Source organism: Mauremys reevesii, linkage group 2, assembly GCF_016161935.1.
Source record: "Mauremys reevesii isolate NIE-2019 linkage group 2, ASM1616193v1, whole genome shotgun sequence".
Classification (NCBI taxonomy): Eukaryota; Metazoa; Chordata; order Testudines; family Geoemydidae; genus Mauremys; species Mauremys reevesii.
The window spans coordinates 261190193-261203077 of record NC_052624.1 but is presented as its reverse complement, the minus strand read 5'-3'; the positions used below and the strand labels follow the sequence as shown (position 1 = coordinate 261203077).

Genomic DNA, 12885 nt, shown 5'->3' with positions numbered 1-12885 from the left:
ATATTGAAGGAAATTTTTAAACAAAAAATCATTTAAAATTGAAAACTCATAGTTTCATTTAGAAATTGTCAAAACAAAACATTTCTACCTTTTGGGGAAGTTTTTGCTTTTATTTTAAATGAACAATTTGTTGAAACTAAAATAAATTTGTGAAACATTTTGGTGCTGCTGAATCTGCATTTTTTTTTTTTTTGCTGGGGGGTTGGGCGGGGAGAAGCTTCAGACAAAAACCACCCAGGTCTAGTCAAAAAAGCCCCCTAGGGCACCCTAGAACCACTTATGATGATAAATGAATACTTGTAATTATGCATCTGAAAGTTACTTTCCACACATACTCTGCAGTAAAAATGTGCTGTTTTGGAGAAGATGCCTGCCATAAACTTTTTCCAGAATATTTAATATATCAATGAAACAAACATAAAAAGGGAACAAATACCATTGAAGAAAACACATTTACAGTTTTTCATAAATATTATTTTAGTGAATCTTTTTTTTTTCAGTGTTCACTTACCATGTAGGTAGCACAGTAGGCATGAACAATGCTAAACAGAACAAATAAAGCAGATTCCCTGCTCCAAGCAGCTTACAATAAAAAGGCCTGATAGTGTGGACACTCTAATAGGGTGTGGTGCTCACCACTGTGAAGGGTGCCATTGACTGGATTGTAGCTTCTCCTGGTAGAAAGCAGTCTCACTAATTTGGCTGGGACTGCTCACTGTAGAGAGCGCCAGGCCCGGTAGTAAATGTTATTTGTACTGTGGGAGCATCTTGGAGTCTCAGTCATGGACCAAGGTTCCGTTTTGCTAGGTGCTGTATGAGCCAAAGTTAGGATCAGGTGGTAACAACACAGAGACGGGATAGGAAAGAGGTAGGATGGAAGTAAGGACAATGAGATGACATAGTGACTCGGGAGGTTAATACATATATTTAAGAATTACATTTTTTTTTAAAAGCTAGGAAGACTTGCTTTATTTTAATTGGAGCTGTGCTTGGCATGATCTCCAGGCACAGCTCCTGGTACATTTCTGTGCACTATGACAGGATCTTCCCTACCTGTGAGCATGGGGAGGAATGGCTTTCTTCCTCCTTAGCCCTCCCATCCAATATGGATTTAGCAGTTAGGGATTTAGCCCTTAATCATAACGCTGTACTTTTTATATATAAATGGCAAATGAAAGGGTGCAGGTTGTTGTTGTTCTGGGGGTGCAATGATTTTTGCAAGCTTCTTTGTTTGCAACTACAACTGACTCCCTTTTAAATATCATTGTAACGTATAAATGAGGTGAGGCTATTTCTTCGTTTGAATCATGAAGAGTAAAAAAAAAAAATTACTTGAGACCAGTGCTTCCCTGCATGATTTTTATTGGAGCAACTCATGAGAATGTATTGTCATCAGGTAGCAATTATTGTTTCCATTCATAGTGTTCAAGGGAGAGAATGTGCAAACTGATTCACAGAAGATGTGTACAATGAAAATGTCACTCAAAACTAGTTTCTAGATCTAACTAATGTATCCAATGTCTTGTGGGGTCTTGTTATAGTTATAGAAGTTACAAACTTGCAAAAAGGCATTCTTCTTTATAAATATTGCAACATGGGAGGAAGTATGGCCTTGTGGTTAAGTCAAGGCACTGGAATGACACTAAGGAGATCTAGGTTCCATTTCCAGCTCTGACACAGACTTCTAGTGTATTTACCTAAATTGTAAACTCTCTGGGGCAGAGACCATCTTTTGGTCTCTGTTTGTCCAGTGCCAAGTACAATGGGGTTCTGTACTCCTGGGGGCTCTTACTTCAACACAGATAATACATAACAATTGTGTGATCTTCTGCAAGTCACTTAGGGAATTTGTACACTGTAATCAAAGGGTATAATTGCTGCTTGTACAGACATTCCTGAATCTAGCTAGCTGGTACTGGAGCAGTGAATCTGCAGGAGCATAGTGGGGGGGAGGGATAGCTCAGTGGTTTGAGCTTTGGCCTCCTTAAACCCACAGTTGTGAGCTCAATTCTTGAGAGGGACATTTAGGGATCTGAGGCAAAAATCTGTCTGGGGATTGGTCCTGCTTTGAGCAGGGGCTTGGATTAGATGACCTCCTGAGGTCTCTTCCAACCCTGATAGCCTATGATTCATAGGCTTCAATGCAAGCTAATCACCTGAGTAATTACCCAGGTTCCAGGAAGACTTGTATATCCTGCACAGAAGTCCCATGTTGCCATGGCTTCATTGCTGGGGTACCTGAGCTAGCAAAATTAAAACTAGCACTGGTATAGCTACATATAATCACACTCCATTTTGCAGTTTAGATATACCCTTTATCTCTCTGTGCCTGTAAAATGGGGATAGTACAAGTTCCTCTTCCCCATTCTTTGTCTATCTGGTCTACTTGGATTGTGAGCTTTTGGGGGCAGAGACTGTCTTTCATTGTGTGTATGTACACCAGGTACCACAATGGAGGCTACAGCCTCTAGGTGTTACTGCAATACAAATAATAATTCATAGCTCTTGTAATAGGAGATCTAGGATTTCAGAGGATTGTGATAAGTGATATAGGTTGCTGTGGAGCCTGTTAAAGTTCTTGCTGTTTTAATTTCAAATATTTTGTATGTTAAATATATTACTCCTCTGAAGCCATATATCTCTTCAGATTGGCTACCTGGTGGGTTTAGATTTTAGTTTGTAATTGTAGATTTTGATATAGGTCAAAATAAACAAGTGAACTAGGGAGTTAGGAAAAAATCTTCCTTATTAGAATGAATGGTCAGGATCTACACTAATCATCTCAATGACAGCTGTGGAAGAGAGGATAGTCTTCTAGTATTGTGCCATCTGACTTGAATAGTCTTCTATCAGCATACACAAAGGAGGAGATTTTTTTCTTAGCACTTATTGTTAACTTCACACTATGCCCACTGAAATCAATTTTCAAAAAGCACTCTGTGTTCTCAATGAGTTCAGTAAGAGTAGAGTTCAGTCAATGATGAGTACTTTTGAAAATTCTACCCAAAATGCCCTATGCTTAGAACAAGTGGCAAATTAGTTATTACTTTGCTATAACTTTACAATAAGAGTAAAATTTGTCTGTGCGGGAGACAAAAATGTCTCCAGGGATGGTCCAAGACTATGGAAATAACTCCCGCAGGAACTAAGGACCATCACAAACCTCACCACTTTCCACTCCAAGTGTAAGCACATTTTTACCTTATTTTCTCTAACATAAAACAGAAATACACACATATAATATACCTCTTGCTATTTTTTTAAAGATATACCCTACCAAAACAAGACATTCCACTGCACACACTTCTCCCTCTGAGGAGAGGATGAGAAAACAAACAAAACATGAAATATGTGTAGTTGCATTGCTTTATGCACTACTGGAAGGTGCTCAAATGCTATGGCGATAAGCTCTGTATAAAAACCCATATAGTATAGAATGACAGATGTCACATATTCTCAGTGTTACCTAATATTTATCTAGAATATGGTGTCTTTTTAATTGCTTTTGCCATCATATGTGGATAATCTAATCATTTAGTTTAAAATATTCTGTAAATTATAGTGATTTTAGAATAGCGCCCAGCACCTCCAACATAAACAATTTCCAGCATAAGACAAGGTATTAGTTGAGTTTTTAATGCTAGTTGTTGTTTTCATCTTTGCTCAAGAAGCACTCGCTGAACATAGAAATCTTTAGAGAGATCAGGTGGGTGAGGTACAGTAATGTCTTTTGTTGGACCAACTTCTGTTGGCGATAGAAACAAACTTTTGAGTCACACAGATCTTCTTCTGGGTCAGATCTGAAAAAGAACTTTGTGTGACTCAAAAGCTTGTCTCTCTCATCAACAGAAGTTGGTCCTATAAAAGATATTACCTCACCCACCTCGTCTCTCTAATATCCTGGGACCAACATGGCTACACCTACCCTGCATGCGTGGAAATCTTTTGACATTTGTCCATTTCCATTCTATCTATTTTGACCGTGGCTTTGGAATGAGGGATGACTAGAATGTTGCCTGCTTTTGATGAGGTTTTCAGTAATCTCATTGCTTGATTTAAATGCCCTATATGATGGGGTCCATAATTCTGATGTCAATAGAAGCTGTTAGGTGCTTAGCCTCCTTGAAAATCAGGTGTCTAAATGTAGAGTTACATTTTTGGCTATTAATACTGTTTTCATAATTGATATTCATGGATTTTCAAGTGGCCACTGTGATCAATAGTCTGGCATTCTGCATGACACAGACCATTTAATTTCACCCAGTTTTTTCCCTACATCTAGCCCAACAATTTATGGTTGAGCTAGAACATGTATTTTAGAAAGACATCTAATCTTGCAGTACGTCTACACTAAAAGTGCTGCAGAGGTATCGCTGGAGCTATGGCACTGTAGTGCTGCAGTGTAGATATGCTATCAGGACAGAAGGGGTTTTTCTGTCACTGTAGTAAATCCATTCCCTCAACAGGCAATAGCTAGGTCAGCAGAAGAATTCTTCCATCAACCTAGCTACATCTACAATGGGGCTAGATCAACCCAAATGTGGCGTGCTGGGAAATACGTTTTTCACAGTCCTGAGCAATGTAGCTAGGTTGACCTAAGTTTAAAGATGCCAAGCGAAGGAGAATTTACCACATCCCTAGGTAATGTGTCCCAATAGTTGATTACCCTCAGTTAAAAACTTGCCTTTTAGTTCCAGTTAGAAGCTTGCTGATCTAAGCATTATTTTGTATTTATTATATTAAGGCCAGTCTAGTAGCCTTGCTCACCTCAAATAGCTATTTCTCCTCCCCACTGCCAAAGAAAAAAGGAAAAGGGCTGTTAACTTCAGTGGAACTACTTGTGGCATTAGGTGATACTCAGTAGGAGTAAGGGAATCAGAATCTGGTCCTTATTTTGTATCTATTTTGTTCCTACCATGCTACGGGTGTGCATGACTCCTGACAAAGGAAATAAGGAGGCCGCTGCCCTGAGGAATAAGATAGTAAGATCAGACATGACATGACACTGTGAAATGACAGCAGGCAAAAAATTGTGTGTGGAGGGAGAGGCTTACCCAATATAAGGTCCTCCTGAGATTACTTGTTTTTGCTCTGTGCATGTTATATTCATTCTCATTTTTGTATTTAATTTGTACCATTTATTTTTGCTAAATTGGCATGGGAGTGTTGGTCAGTGCTGAAGAGGGAGTGAAACAGATTCATATTCATCATAAATCTAACATAATGAACAGTGTTTTGGTATTTAATTTAGTAAAACCTCTTCATGATATTTGATAGTATGCTACAAGTCACGGAATGTGCTGTTGTAACTTGTACTACATCCGAAATAATTTTAAATTGGCTTGGGTTCAGTCCTTATGATTTTTTGGGCTTACTTTTTTCTGAGATACATAAATTATTCTCCCAATCCCATTACTGTTTAATATGTTTGTTCAGTTGTCTTCCAAGAACACTTATACATAGCCTACCTGAAATAAATTATGTTTTTTGTAAAAAATTACAACACCTAAATAAAAGACTCTGGGGCCTGACATCCTGTATATTATGATTTATTTCTTGCTTCAATAAATATCATATTAGGTACCATGTCGACTTTATCCCCTGAAGGACCAGGGTAGCTATTATTATTGGCCAAATACTGAAGTCCCTACTCAGTATGACAGAACTGCAAGGAGAGGGGAATTTCATCCAGTCTTGTGCCCCCCTCACATGCCTCCACCAACCATGAACCACCACAGCAATTCAGCTCCAGCCTAACCATCCCATTCTGAAAAGTAGGACAGCTGCCAGGGGAGGGAATGCCATCTTCCCCTTAAATATGCCTTCCAATTCTCCCCCCTCACTGTCACCAGCAGCAGTGACTAGGGCCAGGAGCCACACAAACATTGCTCCAGCTGAGTTGTTCCTTATCCCCGTAGCCAGAACAGTTTTTTCATGGCCCTTTAATGGTGTCTTGCCCTGTGCCCCTTTACCATCCCTAAGGCATCAAACTGTCTTGCACTACCTTATACCTAGAAAACTTCCAGGATGCTAGTACAGCCCGAAGCTCTGTGAACTTTGTTGTGAAGCTTGCTTGTAAGTGGGGGAAACAGAGGCAGCCGAGAATTGAGAAGTCCTTGACAGTGCAGCTTCATTGTTGCTGCATTGACAGGGAACTTAGGCACGGTTCCAAGTGGCCAGGAGCCTGGAAGATGCTCAAGCCATTCTAGGGGAATAGGAACCCTGTGTCTCTATGAGGAATTGTCTTGTATCTTCAAGGATCTGTAAAATGAGAGCTAAATGAATAATGATGTTGTTTTCCAGGTGTGGGGCACAAACAGCCTCTCCCAAAACAGTTGGGAGGGAATTCTGAGGGGGAGCCTCTCATAATTTTCCTTTGTCTGGACTGTTTCCTCAGTGTTTTGCCACGGAAAGTGGAGACCAAGGCCTTAATTTCCACACAGTCTTTACTCTGGAACTACTCTCGTAAATCAATGGCTTATGCCTAAGGAAGGTTAGAGTATGAGCTACAGGATTTGGCCTATTATCATACAGTATTTATTATTTTTTGGGCCCTGACTATGTTTTGTTCAGCCCTATGCAGAACGTAAAGGATGATGCAGTCTCTGTCCCACAGAACTTTCATTGTATACAGGTCTTTGAACACAGACACACAGTAAGGATGGCGTGGTCTGAAGATGTTAATTTCAGAGAAAAGCACATTTTATTTCTGAATATAAATAACCGTGAAAAAACATGACACGTTCTTTTTCTAGTGGATCATTGGTGAGAGGCTTGGTGGAAAAAGATGGTTTTAGGAAGGATTTGAAGCACAACAGGGCGGGGACATGACCAATTGGGATGGGGAAAGTAAGTTCCAGGTTAGCTTTCTGTTATCCTTTTAAAATCATGCATTGAAATGTTTTGCCATATATAGCTGTTTACTTGTACATCTTTATATGTAAAGAGAGAGAATCATAGAATTAGAAAGATCAGAATAAAAGGGGGTGGAGAAAGAAAAGAACTCCTAAATCATTCAGTCCATCTCCATGCAAATCCAAGATTGTTCACTATTTCATATTTATTAGTGTTTTTTGTCTACACTGGGTTTAAATATCTTGTGCAATCAGGCTTGTAAATATTCTTTCAGTGTTATATGTTCATTCCAATACTAACATCTCCTGTATTCTATGTAAGAGCTACTTCAAATATTATTTACAAATGTATCTGCTGTGAGAATTTCATCTCCACATCTCAGTCTCCATCTGAAGTATCTGATATCTAAGGATCTTTTAGGAAATAATTTCCCTTTAAAAATGTGTAAATTGATTCAATTTAAGATATCCAATTCCTTCACAAAATATGGATCTGTTAAAACAAATGTGCCTGCTACAGGATTGGATCAAAAAAGAAAGAATAGAAAGAAAACTGTTCTTCTGTTTCTTTAAACTGTAGGAGATGCTTTTCATGCTGTCCTCACCCATCGAAAAGAATGTAGGTGTGGAGAACTAAAGGTTGTTTCACCTGGAAGATTAGGCTAGAAACTACAGTAAATCCTTAAATTGTAACAAAAAATTATAGAATCTAGTTCTCTACAATGAAACAATAGATGCAAGCTGCAGAAGCAATAAAGAAGCTGCAAACTATCATCCTGGCCATTTTTAATGCAGTATATAAAATATAGGTGGGCTTTTTTTTGTTTTTATTTAATCCAGTGGTCACACAGATCACTGACCAATAATAGTCTATTTCTTGGACTTTTTAAAAATCTCTTATCCTATGTGATTCCCCCGCTAAACTCCATCTTGCTCTCTTAGTTGCAGGAAATACTGAAGTCCACTTTTTGGTGCCAGCTATAACATTGGGGTCCAAAGTTCTTTTAGCAGCTGAAGAAGTGTCTTCATCTTCCCGTCTGCTGTTACCATGAGGAATGTAAAGAGAGCTCCACCTCATGAGGCAGGCAGGGACTGGAGGAACAGAGTTAGGGAGATTTTTTGCCTTTGGCAAATATTCTATGATTAATTATAGAAGAAAGAGATGGAAAAACGACCGAATAGGTCATCAAGCCCAAGTCTCTCCCACTGCAGGATTATTTTCTACAGTATTTTATCTAATATTTTGTCTAGAATAACTTTAAAAGTACCAAGCAAAAAGTACCAGTTCCCTTAGATTATTTCAAAGCACAATACCATAAAGCTTGTGAACAAGAGCTCTACCCTAAATTTTCTTAATTTCAACCCATAACTCCTAGTAAATCCATCATTGTTGTTGTTTCTTCCTCTCAGATATATATATAGCCTATTAGGGTCTCCTGTCAGTCATTGTGTAGTGAGTTTCTCTAATTATAGATTCCAAAGCCACAAGGGATCATTGTGATAATCTGGTCTGATATCCCATATTACACAGGCCATCGAACTTCCTCAATATCATTCCTAGAATAAATCTTCTACAAAAAATCCAATCTTGATTTTAAAATTGGCAGTGACGGAGAATCCACTACGACCCTTGGTAAATTGTTCCAGTGGTTAATTACCCTTAAAAATGTATATTTTATTTACAGTCTGAATGTCTAGCTTCAACTTCCAGCCATTGGATCATGTTATACCTTTCTCTGATCGATTGAAGAGCCCATTATTAAATATTTGTACTGTGTGTAGATATTTATAGACTGTAATCAAGTCACCCCCTTAACCTTCTCTTTCTCAAGATAAAAGGATTGAGCTCTTTGAATCTATCATTATAAGGCATGTTTTCTAATCCTTTAATCATTCTCATGGCTCTTCTCTGAACCTTCTCCAATTTATCAACAGTCTCCTTGAATTGTGGACAGCAGAACTGAACACAGCATTCCAGCAGTTGACTAGTGCCAAATATAGAGGTAAAATAACCTTTCTGTGCCTACTTGAGATTCCCTTGTTTATGCACCCCAGCTCTTTCATTAGCTCTTTTGGCCACAGCATCACACTGTGAACTCATGTTCAGCTGATTATTCACAATGACCCCCAAAACCTTTTTCCAGAGTCATTGCTTCCCAAAATAGAGCCCCCAATCCTTGCAAGTAAGGCCTTCACTCTTTGTTCTGGATTAATTCACTTTTAGCTATATTAAAACATATATTGTTTTCTTGCATCCAGTTTACCAAGCAATCCAGATTGTTATGTATCCGTGACATGTCATCTTCTTTGTTTGCCACTCCCTCTAATTTTTGTGACATCTGCAAACTTTATCAGTGATTTTATATTTTCTTCCAGATCATTGATGAAAATGTTAAATAGCATAAGGCCACAAACTGATCCCTGCAGGACCCCTCTGGAAACATACCTATTCGATGACTATTTCCCTTTTACAATGTACATGTTGTGACCTATCTGTTAGCTAGATTTTAATCAATTTAATGTGTGCCATGTTAGTTTAGTTTTTTAATCAAAACATCATGTAGTACCAAGTCAAACACCTTACAGAAGTCTACGTCTAGTATGTCATCGCTACTGCCTTTATCAACAAAACTTGTAATATCTTAACAAAAAATTTAGTTTGACAGGATCTATTTTCTATACACCCCTATTGATTAGTATTAATTACATTACTTTCCTTTAATTCTTAAAGAATACTGTAGCAGCTCCATTATCTGACAAGCCTATAATTACCTGGGTTATCCCTTTTTAAAAATTGGCACAACATTAGCTTTCTTCCAGACTTCTGGAATTTCTCAAGTGTTACAAGACTTATTGAAAATCAATATTAATAGTCCGTGAACTCCTCAGCAAGTTCTTTTAATACTTTTAGGTGAAAGTTATCTGGATCAGCTGATTTGAAAATGTCTGACTTTAGTAGCTTCAGTCTAACATCTGGAATCAAGAGTGTTATCATCCCCATATGATGAGACTATATCATCTGTTTCTTCCCCAAGCCCAGAACAGAAATATTTATTGAACACATCTGCTTTTTCTGCATAATTATTGATGATTTTGCCATTTCCATCTAGTAATGAATCAATACCACTGTCAGAATTATTTTTGTTCCTAATATATTTTAAAAACTCCTCCTTATTGTCCTTAACTCTGCTGGCCATAGATTTCTCCATGTCACTTTGCTTCCCTTATCAATTTTCTACAATTTCTAACTTCTGATTTGCATTCATTACAACTTTCCCTTTCTTCCATTTGTTATATATATTTTTTATATTTTTATACCTGCCTTCACTTCCCTTCTAAAGCAGTTTGATTTTTTAAAAAAAATTAGTGTGGCCTTCTTCATTGATTGTGGCTTGTTGGGCATCTTGTAAAGTGTTCTTAAATGATTGCCAATTATCATTCACATTTTTCTGATTAAATTCTTCCTCCCAGATGATCTAGCTCAAAATTGTTTTCAGTTTTGTGAAATTAGCCCTTTTAAGGCACCATGAATATACAAGTCTGGAGTTTATTCTACTTGCACATTATAAATGTGATCAAGTCATGATTACTTGTATGTAAGCTACCATTAATTTTTAGTTTGGTGATCAGTTCCTCTTTCTCTTAAAACAAGATCGAATAAAGAATTCCCCCTTGATAGCTGCACTTTTTGAGTTAGAAAATAGCCATCTACAATGTTTAGAAATTCCCAGGATATTTTAGTATTGGCAGCATGATACCTCCAGCATATGTCACTCAAATTAAAGTCCTCCCTGATCATTTCCCTCCCTACACATTATAGATTGGTGAGCAAGGAGACAATCATCCTGTCCTTCAGTGTGATTTGGTGGTCTGTAGCAGACACCATCTAATATCCCTTCTTGTGCTTTGTGTTATGGCATTGATCCATAAGCATTCAAGTTCATTTTCTCCCATGTTATCAGTGACTCAGAAACAGGTAATACTTTTTTTTACATAGATTGCCACTACCCCCATCTCTTTGTATATTTACACTTTAGATCGAACTGTTAGCACCACATAAAGTTAAGGTTGCTGGATACTTCTCGTTATAGGCCCTATTTTCAATTGTTTATAACTGGCCAAACAGGCTATGTATGTGTGCTTATTATAATAACAACTTTAAAATTATGTTTTTGCCTGAAATTAGCTTACCTAAAACCATTAGCAGTTAACACGTAAAATTAATATACCTGACAGATTAAATGGAAACATTTCTCTCTCTTTCTTCAGTGTACTTGAATGCACTGAATGTATAATTGGTAAGACTCTGATCCTGCAAACACTTATGTGTGTGTGCTTAATTTTAAGTACAAGCTTAGTCCTGTTGATTTTATGGAAGGATTGGGATCATTAGGCAGTCAGTTTCCCTTTTTGTTTATGTGGGTATTTCATACAACACGGGAAAGAACAACATTTTAAATAGAAAAATGTCATTGTGAAACCACAAACATTAGCAGGGGGACTCAGCAGCTGTGGTAATACCGGAAATTACTTTGATTTTAACTATTTTTTAATTGATCAGATTTCAAGTTGATGGTACCATGTCAACCTCCTCGGGGCAGAGACTGTTTTTTTGTTACATATTCAAACAATACCTAGAACAGTGGGGCTCTGGTCTACGGTGGGGCCTCTAGGTCCTACCACAATAGGAATATATCAATAATAATAATTAATAAGAACACTTTTCAAAGCATACCTCAGTGTTCTTTTGAAGCTGAGGAGCTGGTAAGTGAAGTTTTGCTCATGATCCCTTTGTGGAAAGCCTATTTCATTCACGCAACAGCTCTGAATGGTGCCCAGATTTGGGATGAAGGTATTTATTGTACTTTAAGGTATTTAATTTTTCTCAATGTGACTTAGAGGGGCACTTAACAAAACCCAATGGCAGCACCTCTTCCCCTACCTTGAATATTAAGTGATGAGGATGTGGCTTTTAGAGATTATACCCACTTTTCCTAAGAATCATTATGGATCATGGGCAATATTTATAAAAGCACCTACATCCCATTTTCAAAACTGAGGGAGATTTTCAAAGGCACAAAAGGCAGGTAGGTGCCCAAGCCACACTGAAAGTCAGGGGGACTCAGATTCCTATTGCCAATCTGTGTCTTGGAAAATCTCCCCTCACAGAACCTAAGGGTAGGATTCACAAAGATAGTCAGGTTCCTAACTGGGAGTTAGGTGCCTAAATTCCTCTTAGGATCTGGGACTAAGTCACTTTTGAAAATGAGACCTAGGCTTCTAGATCACTGAGGCCCAGATTTTTAAAGGTATTTAGGCATTGCTTCACTCAATTGCTAACTGATGTGGGAGGCTAAATCTCATTTTCAAAAGGGATTTAGGCACTTAGGAGCCAAATCTCATTGACAGTGGGATTTAGGCTCCTAAGTTCCTAAATCCCTTTTGAAAATGAGGGTCAGGCTGCTAAATCAGCTAAGTACTGTAACGCTGAGCACAGCAATACCTAAATACCTTTTTAAAATCTGGGCCTTAATGTACTTTTGAAAATGTTGTTCCCTAAATCCACAAGAGAAGAAACAATTTGTTTCCAGAAAGTCCTGTAAAAGACTGAGTTGGTGTAGCTGATGATTTCATTTGAAAAAAAAGAGAGACATTTGATGTCTATGTTTAGCATTAGAAGCAGTATTTCCTCAAACTGCTACTGCATAAATTTGTAAGATAGTATTTTGCCAGTACAGGTGAGAAATACATATGGAATATTGATAGGCTTAACATCATCAGAGAAACCTAGTGAAAAGGGGCTTAAGATACAGGATTTGGGAATACTAGATTCCAAGAACAAATTTTATTGCAGAATGTTAGACATGCTACTTTCAAAATGTGCTAGTACCTGGCAAATATAAGGAAAATGGTGGGAACATGTTTTTTGGGGCCATTTCCAGGTGAAGTGCTGTGTAACAGGCTTGCTTTTGAGAAAGCAAAGCATCTAATGAAATAGAAATGGTCAGGTTGCAAAATCAAAGACTCAAAA

General features: G+C 37.8%; 1 protein-coding gene across 1 annotated transcript in view; it reads left to right on the top strand.

The window, feature by feature from the left end:
- The window catches only part of TRPS1 (transcriptional repressor GATA binding 1), a 326956-nt gene that overhangs the window by 25696 nt on the left and 288375 nt on the right, over window positions 1-12885 (top strand). The gene's annotated exons all lie outside the window — the stretch shown is intronic.